At 37.3% G+C, this 12,456-nt stretch overlaps 1 long non-coding RNA gene and 1 other non-coding gene across 7 annotated transcripts in view; one reads left to right on the top strand and one right to left on the bottom strand.

Annotated features, from left to right (window-relative positions):
- LOC118535137 (uncharacterized) overlaps positions 1 to 12,456 on the bottom strand; it is a 371,536-nt gene that overhangs the window by 214,925 nt on the left and 144,155 nt on the right. The gene's annotated exons all lie outside the window — the stretch shown is intronic.
- On the top strand, positions 993 to 1,098 carry LOC118535140 (U6 spliceosomal RNA). The gene has a single exon (XR_004917062.1). It is a non-coding gene; the product is annotated as a U6 spliceosomal RNA (small nuclear RNA).

The following is a 12,456-nucleotide window of genomic DNA, read 5'->3' on the forward strand; positions in this document are numbered from 1 at the left end:
TGGTAATACTGCATTTAAATATATAATATGCCCATGCATTATTGGTTCTTAAATACCAATATCCATGCTTCATAGTAGAAAAATTGCTGGGACACCTGGGTGGCTCATTCGGTTAAGTGACTGCCTTCCACTCAGGTCATGATCCCAGGGTCCTGGGATCAAGCCCCACATCAGGCTCCCTGCTCAGCGGAGCCTGTTTCTCCCTCTGCCTGCCGCTCCCCCGCCTTGGGCTCGCTCTCTCTCTTTCTCTGACAAATAAATAAATAAATAAATAAATAAAATCTTTAAAAAAAAAAGAAAAATTGCTTAAATAGTTCAGGAATAAAATTATATTATATACTCAGGGTCATTTGTATTAATATATGTGACTTTTTGGTTCGGAAATATACTTTTACAGGCTCAACTTTCAAAAATATTTTATATTCTGTGTTTAATATCAGGAAGCTTTAATTTTACAATATGTTAACACAAAAGACTTGATAGCTCTGCGAAAACTTTTGTAATACAGAGAAATTATACTAGTCACTCGCATTACAGTTAAAAAATTCAAATAGATACATTTATTACTATAATCAGTTACTACAGAATCATTGTTATTTGATATATAGTGGAAATAAAATATGAAATATTCCTCTGAAGGCAAAAGTATACAATCACATTTCCATAAGAGTGAGGAAGCAAAATAAAGCATTTACCTCTGAACTCTCCATATATTCCAAAGAATTTGCAAACTTTAATTTATGACTAAATCTAAAAGGGAATACTTATGAAATAAATTTATCTGAATATCCAATGTACTCCCAAAAATGTAACTCTTACTTAGACTAAAACTCTGATGGAATTCAGTAAAGGCATTTCTGTAGTTATTCAGAAAGATGAATGGCTACTAAATGAAACATTAATGACAATGGGCACTCTGGCTCTGAATAAACGTGATAATCCTTTTCCCTTAAAAAAAAAACAACGGAATTCTTCAAAAGCACAGTATGTTAGTGCTCACTTCAGTAGCACATATACTACAATAGGAACAATACAGAGAAGATTAGCATGGCCCTGTGCAAGGATGACATGTAAATTCTGAATGTAGTCCATATTTTTTAAGATATGGAAGCAACCCAAATGTCCATCAGTAGATGAATGGATAAAGAAGATGTGTACATATACATATATATATATATATACACACACATATACATATATATATACACACAGACGTACATATACATATATTTATATGTATATGTTTATATTATATATATATAATATATATATAATATATATATATATATATTTACTGGAATATTACTCAGCCACAAAAAGGATGAGATCTTGCCCTTTGTGACAACATGGATGGACCTAGAGGGTATTATGTTAAGTGAAATAAGTCAAATAGTTGAAAGACAAATACCATATGATTTCACTTACATGTGGAATCTAAAAAACAAATGAATAGACAAACAAAAAGCAGAACCAGCCTATAAATTCAGAGAACAAATTGATGGTTACTGGAGGGGAGAGGGGCAGCGGTATGGGCAGTATGGGTGAGGGCGAGTGGGAGATGCAGGCTTCTAATTGAGGAATAAATGGGCTACCAGAATGGAGGGTATAAAATAAGGAATGTAGTCAATGGCATTGTAATAGTATTGTATGGTGACAGATGGTGACTTGCACTTGTGGCAAGCATAGTACAAAGCATAGAGATGTTGAATCACTATGTTGTAAACCAGAAACTGGTGTGGCACGGTGTGTCAACTATGCTCAAAAAAAAAAAAAAAAAGGACAGTGTATCATCAAAATTTAGATATGCTATAAATAAAAATTTGCCTTGTTCCCATAAAGATTTTAAAACAAATAGTTCTAAAATTCTTTAGAATAAATAAATATTTATTTATTTATTCATCAGAGAGAGAGAGAGAAGCAGGGGAAGCAGCAGGCAGAGGAAGAAGCAGGCTTCCCGCCGAGCAGGGAGCCAATGAGGGGCTCGATCCCAGGACCCTGGGATCCAGACCTGAGCCGAAGGCAGACGCTTAACCAACTGAGCCACCCAGGTGCCCCTAGAATAAACATTTTAAAAGACTGATATCTTGACCTTGGTGGAGAGGGCATGGCCATGTCTCACGGAATGGCAGAGAAGTCACTGTGGTACTGTGTCAAAGCCTTCCAGAAATCTGCTGTCTAGGGTGTCAGAGAAAGCTAGTCACAGGGAGACATCAGCCCAGAGGCATTCTGTTACAGTATCAGCAGGGGAAGCTGCTGGCAGCTGAGCTCTGCTGACCACTGGCGCCGCAGGAGGTAAAAGATGGAGAAGCTGCAAGTGCCGCAGGAACCTGCTGAGTGAGCATACACTGGAACCAGGAAGCAAAGCCCTTTTCTCCTCCAAGCTCTCTCCATCATCTACTTGCAAAGCCTCGAAGCTTGGTGACAATGGAAAAGTACTTAGGGGCCCAAATCCATTTTCACGGAGTAATACAAAAGAGTGAACTTGGCTTTTTCTTCTGAGTGATTTTTCTGTCCTCTGCATGCAGTATTCAATGCTACAATGCTTGGTTATATCAAATCAGTCAAAGGAGAAAGATCATGAAGAATTTCATGAGAAAGGTTTCTAAGGGCAAGGTCTGGAAGTGGCATGTATTATTTCTATTTACGTGTCTTTGACAAGAACTCAGTCAGTCATATGCTCACACCTAACTGCCAAGACAGGATAGCAAATGTAGTTAAGCTGGTGCCCAGGAAGAAGAAACGTTTTTTGTTTTTTTGTGTTTTTTTTTTTGTTTTGTTTTTTTAAATTTATTTGAGAGAGAGAGTGAGAGAGATTGAGAGAATGAGTGTTGTGGGTGGGGGGGAGAGGCAGAGGGAGAAGCAGACTGCCTGTGGAGCCCCGATGTGGGACTGGATCCCAGGAGTCAAAAGCAGACGCTTAACTGACTGAGCCACCCAGGCGCCCGAAGAAATGGTTTTGGTGACTCGTTAGTCTCTGTCATAGATTATTTCTCTTAATTTATTATTTTATTTTTCCTGAAGGCAATGCATCTTACTGCTGGTCACCATTACCCCTCGCCTGGATGATAGTAATGTATGTATGTAATAACCTCAGATGTCAGCTGGGGCCCCTCCAGTCCACTAAAATCTGATGATGATGGTAATGTGTGTACATATAATTTGAGATGTCAGCTAAGATTCCTCTGCCCATTGAGTTCCAGATAAGATTTGCCCCAGTTTCATGCCCCCAGAGAGGTCTGCAAATTCCCAGAGTTCCTATATTCTTATAGACTTCTCCATGCCTAACTTCTGCTTTCATATACACTGCTGCCATTCCTCACTGCTCTGATCCAGATATGAAATCCAAATCTTTCATCGATTTCCACTCAAAACTACTTGCTTAACTACCACACTTGTGGGTATGGAAGACTTTACAGAGGAGGTTTAAATGATAGTGGGAGGAATAATTTCAAACTACATACTAGGCAGCCTCTCCTTTAGTACCGACTTCTGGGAAATTTCTGAGGCTCTTCAGCTCATCTGGTTTACTTCTTCACATCACCTCGAGGCTCCCTTTCTCCCCAGAGTCTCTTTACCCCTCAAGAGGAAAACAGATCCCTTTTGCTTTGTCATACAGAACAATTTAACCATTTTTATTCGTTGTTTCTTAAGTTCCTACTGACACCAGTGTTCTTGGGAGCCTTATTTTCCATCCCCGAGGACTCTAAATGTACTTTAAGAGAAATCCATGTGCTGGTTGTTAAAGCCAAAATTTTCACATTATTTCATACAAAGTCAAATGACTTGATACCGACTGTGCTAAGTGAGTTCTACCAGATCAGCGTTCCCAACATGCGTTCTACGGTGTACGAGTCCTGTGAGATGATCTGTAGACAAAAATAAATAAATAAGTAAGCGAGATCTATGATCAAGTTATTTTAAGGATCCTTGCATACTACATTCCTCTTCTTGGAAATTCACGATGCATATTAAGCATAATGAAAGCTGGGAAAAGTCATGTATCTGTTTAGCTGTGATAGTAAGTAGCTAACTTATTTGATGACATAACCTTTTTTTTTTCCCCACAAAATGCTCTCTAATGTACAGAATGTACAGAATGTAGAAAGTTCCTTCTAGCTATAATGTTCTGAAACACTGTAATTCTTAAGCACCTATATGACTAATGACAAAACATCCATAAAAGAAAGAAAGAAAGAAAAAAAACCCATCAGAGCAACAGCCTGGCCAGAATGGGAGCTGTCGCACACTTTCTCACTGTAAGAGCCCTCTTGGGTGACCACTGCCTCCACCCAGAGTTTTAAGCCATCTGGTTATTCTGAGTGAGGCAGAGCCTCTCAAAGATTAATCAGAAATGAACAGGAAAAAGAAAAAGCAAATTTCCCAGCTGGTGCTGAAAGCTCCGTTTCTACACTTTCACCTTCAACAAGGCTACTTGAGTCAGGGCTTTGTCTGTCTGCCTGACAAACATCCCCTCCCTCTTTCCTCTTTGTATTCATCCACTCTAGGATCCCTGTGTTCTCTTGAGATAAGCTGCTTCTGCTCCCTGCACTCCTCCCCAGTCCCCCACCCTCCCCCCATATTTAACCTTTCACTAATCTTGGTCTTAACTCTTGATCTTTTTGGCCAAAAGGACACTTGGTTGTAATGTAACCAAATTTTATAGCAAGTCAGCAGTCTAGACAGTAGATGACTTTTATTGCCCCTTCTAACCTTGACACTATGAAGTAGTTAGACCTTTGCTCTGGTAGAACACACTGACTACCAAATTTTTAAAAATATATCTTAAATGAGAAATATTGTTGGGTAGCACAATTCACTTGAATATTGTCACCAAGGCACAGGCCCACATTTTTATCAGATTGAAAGTGTCTTGAAAAACATAGTGTGATATAAATACAGTAAATCACTAGTATTTCCTGTCACTTTCTTGAAGAAGTTATTTATTTCTACTGTTTGAGTACTTCAGACTCTGAAATAAATGTACTGAAGTCTCCTTCTCCTTTCAGATAAATTAACTTTTTTTTAAAAAGGTAGAAGTCTTTATATTTACTGACTACAATTTCTTTGCCTGATACATGTGTTTCAAGTATTATCACCCAGTTTAATGGCTTACCTTTCATTTTCTTAATGGAGGCTTTTAAATAGCAGAGTTTTAAAATTTTAAGTTCAATTTATCCATTTTCTTCCAGAATATTTATATTTTTAGCTTTTATGTTTAAGTCTATAATCCATCTCAAAAGAAAGTTCATGTAGGATATAAGGTAGAGATCAAGGTTAATTATTTTTCATATATTTATCTGGTTGTTACAGCACCATTTGTTGAAAAAAATTTCCTTTCTCCAATGAAATTCTTACTGCCTTCATTAAAAATCTATTGACCATAAATGGTGGATCTATTTCTGACTCTTAAAGACTTTAATTAAATGCCTCAGTTTCTATGTTCTCTGCCCTTGGCCTACTAACAAAACTTTAATGTTGTAAATTTTAACTTAATCTAGTCTTTTAATCTAGTAATTAATCCATGCTCAAATTCATATTAGAAGTTTATAAAAAGCATTTTAAGCTAGTCAAAAATATATTTGTAAGGCATAAAAACTGATTAATAAATCCAGCGTTGATGATATAAAATTTATACACTGCCACCTCAACATCTTTTAAATCCTGTAACTATCTTCTTTTCCTTTCCAAATCTCTAAAGTTCTTGTTCCCATACTTTTTCTTTTTCTCCCTAATATTTTTATTATTCTTAATGTCTTCCCACACAATGGTTATCTTATTCCTATATTAAAGGTAACTAGATTTTTCTTTTGTTGAAAGAATCTTTATAAAAGAGGCCTCCTCTGGCCCACATCATCTTTTTCTTTTGGCTAAGCCCCTTGAGTGTCTTCATCAGGTACTCACTATACAAACTTTCCATATTAGTACATGCCCAGAACATAGAAGGGGTTTGGATAAATATTTTAAATGAATGAGTAAATGAATAGACATATAAATGAAATAAATCTGGGTTATATTCTCAACTTCCCCTAAATTCCCTAACATTAATAATTCAATAATTGTTTTTCAACCTAACCCTTGCTGAACATTTTCACTGCACTTGGTATCTCTGACTCCTTCCTCCTTCATATTTTTGTCTTTTTTTTTTTTTTTAAGATTTTATTTATTTATTTGACAGAGACACAGTGAGAGAGGGAACACAAGCAGGGGAGTGGTAGAGGGAGAAGCAGGCTTCCCGCTGAGCAGAGAGCCCGATGCGGGGCTCGATCCCAGGACCCTGAGATCATGACCTGAGCCGAAGGCAGACGCTTAACGACTGAGCCACCCAGGCACCCCCAGCATATCTTTGTCTTGTATTTGTTTTAATCTCTTCTTTCTTTTCACATTATGTTTCCATCATATTATCCTGTTCCTTATCTTCCTCCCACTCACTTATATTGACCTAGTTCTTTTACTCTACACACATTTCTTAAGAGTTCATCCAATTTCCAGTTTAAATGGGTTTTATGGATCAGATTTGCTACTACCTCATAGAGTGCCAGTGTGAATGCAAAAAAAAGCAGACTTTCTGGGCACACACAGCTCTGTACATGCACAGATTGTGACTATAAGCCACTTTTGTACAAATTTGAAAGATCTGCACCTTCCTTGGACTCAGCCAGGTACACTATACACAGAAGTCCTGTGAATGGGTCCCACATTTCCAGCCAAAATACCACACCTGGATTATCTATAAAGTGTTCATATGAATACTCCTAGGTCATGTGGGATTTGACAGGTCAAAAAATCAAAATTAGTCCTTTCATCCAAATTTCCTATTCTTTCTAACTTCAAGATTTCATTAGTTTATCAATGACCAAGCCATTCTGACACATAGTTAACTTTTTTTTTTTTTAAAGATTTTATTTATTTATTTGACAGAGAGAGAAAGTAGGAACACAAGCAGGGGGAGTGGGAGAAGGAGAAGCAGACTCCCCGCTGAGCAGGGAGCCCGATGTGGGGCTCCATCCCAGGACCCCAGGATCATGACCTGAGCAGAAGGCAGATGCTTAACGACTGAGCCACCCAGGCACCCCCACATACTTAACTTTATAATTTGTCTGTTTATTTTCTTTCAGAGACTACCACACTAAAACAAGATTCTACAATCTGATCATTTCACTATTCCAGTGGTCTCATGTTGGAGGTGTTTATCTTTCAGTCTATTTGGTGACTTTTCATTGCACTCAGAATAAAATCCACTGAAAGCCCATAAGACTTGATTTGATTGCACTCACTTCCCTTCCCCAACCTTCATATTAGAATTAGCATCCTTGATATCTCATAAACCTGCATTTTCCCTTGACAGTTTATCATCATTTTAATTAAACAAACATTTGTAAAGTCATGTTTTATGTTTGTCTCCTTCAGACGCACATTCATCTAAGGATGTAAGGAGTTTATCAACTTATTCAATCTTTATTCCCAGAATCTAGTATAATACCTACCACATAATAGGCAGTGTGTATTTGTGAGAGAATAAATGTAAGTATCAAAAGAGTATCATTTTAAAAATGGAAATGGTCTGGTTAAATATAGCCTATATTGAAAAAGCCAGGAATAATAGAGTTCAAACTCTGCCATGTAAACTGAAGATGAAGTAACCATTAATCATTCCCACAATTTTCAGAGGTCTTGATTCCTCCAAGAACACCATTAGTCATTGCTCCTGGAGCAGACCTTGTATGTATCTCAATATTTCACAAGGAGAATAGTCCCTAGTACTCACCATTTAACATTAACGTTTTAACTAGTCCATCTCACTTTATTAATGAGAGCGAGCACACTGACACAAACAGCTGGAAGAGTTGCTTAAAAATGAAGCATAATTTTTATTCATTTGTTTAGTATTTTAAAGGGAGAAATGGCAGAAAAGTAAATGGAAATACACATGAATAAAAAGTATAATAGTTTGTGCTTACCAATGGAAAAGGAAATGAGCACTGATTTATTTATTTCTCCCTAGGAATGTGAAACAGAAATGCCAGAGCTAAAACTCCCCTAGCCCACCTAGTCAGATGGTCCTCCACCACAGAACTTTTTGTATCCAACTTCTCTACTTACTGAATAAGGACATAATGACATACTTGTGCCTCATTTTGCTCATTTTAAGAGTGGGATAATACTAATATTTACCTGCTTATATATAATGAGATAGTGCACTTAAGATATTTATGACAGTGTTTAGCATATAGCAATGAATAAATAGCTTCTCATTATTATTAATATATAATATTTGTGTATGGAGATTTGATAAATTTCTTTGGCATTAAATTTCAGTGCCGGTCACCAGTTCTATCAGTTCTTTTTTTCAGTTAAACCTAAAAGTTTTTATCTACAATTCAAACTCATCTCAAACTATTTACAAAGCTATCATTTAGTCTCATTCACACCAGTCACAGCCCTTTTGTTTGCTGAGAAGATCTTGGCTCAATAGGCTGTCCAATTAACTGGCCTTTAGCCCTAGCCCACATTTTGCATCTTGGTTTTACAGGGTGCTATTTTAAGCCCTCCACTTTTGCAACCACCTCTCTGCTACTCATCACTCAGAGATGGCCAGCTTATACACATAATCACGACAAAATACTTCTACTCTTCCACTCTTTTTGTATACAATGAAATTAATCCATATCCCAAGTCACTATGGGATGTAAATTCTATATTGAACATCCTATACCACAGTCATTTCCATCTTTGCTTCTTTGCCATTTTTCCCAACATCATGGACACCTGGCCAGTATCTAACAGAATTAAGGATTTTTTTCCCTTTGTTAAGAGAACCTCTGAAGCAGACTCCAGCACAGGAAGAGCCAAGTACCAAGAATATCTAGAAGAAATGATATCTGTCTCTCCAGACATTTATGTATTGCTCATCCATCCCATAAATCACAGCCCCACCCACTCTGGAGAATGTTTTTTGGTCCTATCTGACCAAAAGGACTGGCAACAACTCATGGAAGCTGTGTAGCCCTGCAGCACTTAAGCCAAAAGGCAGATGGGCAGAGCTGACTATCCCTAGAGTAGAAAGCCAGAACCAGGCACGAAACGTTCTTGTGTTATGCACATACAGGAGGGTTAATCCTTACCCAAGGCTCAGGGTAGCTCCTGGCCCCTCCCAAACAGAGAGCCTGTTAGGGAAACAGAGTAGCCTGAAGTGGTCCCTTTTCATCCCATGCAAGCAAGGGACCTGAGACATAGCCCCAGCCATTATGGATACTGTCTTTCAACCCCACCTGACCAGAAGGGTTGGGGACAACTCCTGGAAGCTGTGTAGTCCAGTGGCACTCAAGCCAAGAGGCAGGCAGGCAGAGCCAATAGTTTACAGAACAAAGCCAGTGGTCCTGTTTGGTCAGAGAATTTGGGGTTTGGGTCAGCTTGAGTTAAGATAATAAACAAGGAGCTTTAATGGCTTTAGAGCTGCTTTCCCGAAGCAGGGAATCTAATCTGTAGCCCCAGTCATCCTTGAAGACAGCCTTCAGCTTGTCCTACCAGGGAACCTAACCAGAGCACACAGGAAGCTACATAGCCCGTTCAACAGTCACATGTACAGTGGCACTTGAACAGAAAGCATGGGCCATGGCTTCCCCCATCTGCAGAGCAAAACCAGGGAATTCAGTGTACACTGGCCTGATATGGGTCCCCAAACTAGGGGCTATACCAACACTGGGCCCTGTCTTGCTGCCCTGTCAGGGGAAGAAAGCTAATTTGTAGCCTCATCTACTACTGAATGTAGTACCTAGTCCTGACCATCTAGTAAGCCTTACCAGAGAATCCAGGCAATCATGGAGCCCATCCTACAGTTTAACATGGGTAGAGAACCAAACCAGCAGTCCTATCCAACTATTCTAAGCCAGTGGCATATACTCCTATCCCCATCTTCAGAGCTCAAACAGTTGTCTCACCCAGAAATAGAGTATAAGATCAGGCTCCACCCACCTGCTCAAGGATATTGCCAGCAGACCACACCCAGAAACCCAAAATGAGCTGACTAGTAAAAAACTGTCTTTGCCAAAGAAAAACTGTAAAGTCTGAAAGAAGAGCCTGATTACTCAAATGCACAGATAACGACATATGAAAAGGAGGATCACAAAAAATCAGGTAAATATGACACCACCAAAGGAAATAAATAAAGCTCCAATAACAGACCCTAAAGAAATGGAGATCTATGAACTATGAACAAAGATTTCAGAATAATCTTAAGGAAGTTTACCGAACTACAAAAAAACACAGACAACTAAATGAAATTCAGAAAACAATGAATAAACAAAACAAGAAGTTCAACAAGGAAACAGCAACCATAAAGGAAAAAAAAAAAAAAAAACGACAACCAGGAATCCTTGCATTTAAAGATACAATAACTGAACTGAAGAACTCAATAGAGAGTTCAAAAGTAGACTCAACTGAAGAAGGAATACTGGAGGATAAAACATTGGAAATTAGAGTTGCAAAAAAGAATAAAAAATGAGAAAGATTAAAGAAAGTTTATGGGAATTACAGAACACAATGAAAAGAAACAATATGCACTTTATGGGATTTCCAGAAAAAGAGAAAGAGACAGAAAGTATATTTAAAGCAATAATGGCTGTAAACTTCCCAAACCTGCAGAGAGAAATGGACATCCAGATCCATGAGGCCCAAAGGAGCCCAAACAGGTTGAATCTGAATAGGGCTATACTGAGACACATTATAATTAAATTGCCAAAAGTCGAAGACAAAGAATTACATGAGCAGCAAAGAAAAAAGACAAGTTACATACATCTTAAGCGAACCCCATAAGACTATCAGTGTATTTCTCAACAGAAACTTTTGAAGTCAGGAGAGAATGGGACAACATATTCAAAATATTAAAAGAAAATAACTGTCAACTGAGTAGTAATTACATAGAAGTCCTGTAGTAATTAAGAAGAATACAATGAAGAAATCAAAGCATACTAACACCAAAAGACATCAAAACAGACACACACAAAAAGACAGCAGGATAAGAAACAAGGAACAACAGATCTATAGACCAGAAGAATGACAATAATAAGTCCTTACCTATCAGTAATCACTTTAAATGTAAACAGATTAATTCTCCAATTAAAAGACACAGAATGGCTGAAAGGATAAAAAACAAGACCCAACAATATGCTGCCTACAAGAGACTCACTTCGGCCTTATAGACATAGATAGGACTGAGAGTGCAGGGATGGAAAAGGACATTTCAAGCAAAGGATAACAACAACAACAACAAAAAGCAGGAGTAGCTATATTTATATCAGATAAAATAGACTTTAAACAAAACACAGTAAAAGGAAACAAAAAGGTCAATTATATAATGATAAAGGGTCAATACATTAAAAAGATAAAACCCAAAATTGGAGCACCTAAATATTTAACTAATAAAGCTAAAAAAAAAATAAATAGTAATACGATAGTTGAGAACTTTAATACCCAGCTCTCAACAATGACTAGATCATTCAGACAGAGCATCAATAAGGACACAGAGGATTTGGACAACACTATAGACCAAATGGACCTAACAGACATATACAGAACATTGTACCCAACAGCAGAATACACATTATTCTCAAGTGCACATGGACCATTTTCTAGAACAGATCTTATGTTAGGCCACAAGACAAGTCTTAGCAAGTTCAAGAAGACTAAAATCATACCAAGTATCTCCTCTGACCACAACGGCCTGAAATAGAAATTAATAACAAGAGAAAAACTGGAAAATTCATGAACATGTGAAAATTAAGCAACACTCTCCTGAACAACCAATGGATCAAAGAAAAAATTAAAGGGAAAATAAAAAGGAAAGTTTTTTAAGACATATAAAAATAGAAACACATCATTCCAGAACTTGTAGGATGCAGCAAAAGCAGTTCTAATAGGAAAGTTCATAACCATAAACACCTACATTAAGAAGCCAGAAAGATCCCAAATAGACAACCTAACTCTATGCCTTAAGGAACTAGAAAAAGAAGAACAAATTGAATCTTAAGTTAGCAGAAAAAAGGAAATAATAAAGATTAGAGCAAAAATAAATTAGAAAACAGAAAAACAATAGAGAGGACTAACCAAACTAAGAGTTGGTTCTTTGAAAAGACAAACAAAATTGACAAATATTTAGCTAGACTAACCAAGGGGAAAAAAGCACCCAAATCAAGAAAATTATAAATGAAAAAGGAGATATTATAACCGATGCCACAGAAATTCAAGAGATCATTAAGAAGCTATTATAACCAACTATACACCACAAACTGCTCAAACTAGAAGGAATGGAAAGATTCTTACAAATATACAACTTACCAAGATTGAATAAAAAAAAATAGAAAGTCTGAATAGACCAATTACTACTAAAGAGACTGAACCAGTAATCAAAAATCTCCTGATAAAGAAAAACCCAGGACAAGAGGGCTTCACTGGTGAATT

The sequence above is a fragment of the Halichoerus grypus genome, chromosome 1 (assembly GCF_964656455.1).
Source record: "Halichoerus grypus chromosome 1, mHalGry1.hap1.1, whole genome shotgun sequence".
Classification (NCBI taxonomy): Eukaryota; Metazoa; Chordata; class Mammalia; order Carnivora; family Phocidae; genus Halichoerus; species Halichoerus grypus.